Raw genomic sequence first — 240 nt, 5'->3', positions numbered from 1 at the left:
CTTCCCCCATCCTCCCCCTCCCCACAGCCCCACCACTGATTACCCCGGGGGCTTTCAGGCTAATGCCCAACACCTGACCAGCTTATTTGCTTGAGTCTATTATCAGCTTAAGGACCAAAGACATCTGCTCCCCGCTACCCTCCCAGAGAGCTGAAGGAGTCTCCAAGCCTGGATCAGGAGAGCGAGGGTCCAGTCGACGGCGTCTCCTCTCGGATGGATCTCTGAACGGCTCCGTCGCTG

Source organism: Fulmarus glacialis, unplaced genomic scaffold (genome assembly GCF_000690835.1).
Source record: "Fulmarus glacialis isolate BGI_N327 unplaced genomic scaffold, ASM69083v1 scaffold20426, whole genome shotgun sequence".
Classification (NCBI taxonomy): domain Eukaryota; kingdom Metazoa; phylum Chordata; class Aves; order Procellariiformes; family Procellariidae; genus Fulmarus; species Fulmarus glacialis.
The sequence above is the reverse complement of the archived record's forward strand: the minus strand, read 5'-3'. Positions refer to the sequence as shown.